The following is a 497-nucleotide window of genomic DNA, read 5'->3' on the forward strand; positions in this document are numbered from 1 at the left end:
GAGAAAAGCACTTCTTGAAGGTTTTTTCTCAGGGGCTTTTTCCCTGGAGCTGGGGCTGAGCTAGGGGCCCACACTCACAGGGGAAGGCAAAACCACATCCACATGTCTTTGCTCTGTAGGAGAGCTCTAGTGAACCTAAGTCTGTCAGGAACATTTCTGGCTCCTACAGAGACACAGTCTGTGTGTGAATCTGCATACCAAACAAACGGGCACAGAGAGCCTGATTCTTTCCGTGAGGCACTGAAGATGTGTTTGGCAAGCAACAGCTTGAGAATCCATACAATGTTCCTCTTTACCTCTGACAGAGCTCTCATTGCTGTAGCCCTTGGAAGTTTGGAAACAACCAGACCCTAACCCCTCTTCATGTAGGCCTGGGTCTTAGTTCGAATCGAAAGGCAATAGCGGAGCTGAGGCCAGTAAGGTGCCAGTCATGTCTCACACATTCCTGCAGCCTGCTCCATCATGGACAGGAACTCTAGAAGCTAGAAATGTCTTTG

The 497-nt window shown here is 49.3% G+C and overlaps 1 pseudogene; it reads left to right on the forward strand.

The window, feature by feature from the left end:
• LOC104999624 overlaps positions 1–497 on the forward strand; it is a 96,325-nt pseudogene that overhangs the window by 32,283 nt on the left and 63,545 nt on the right.

Source organism: Bison bison, unplaced genomic scaffold (assembly GCF_000754665.1).
Source record: "Bison bison bison isolate TAMUID 2011002044 unplaced genomic scaffold, Bison_UMD1.0 scf7180017864356, whole genome shotgun sequence".
In the NCBI taxonomy this organism is placed as follows: Eukaryota; Metazoa; Chordata; class Mammalia; order Artiodactyla; family Bovidae; genus Bison; species Bison bison.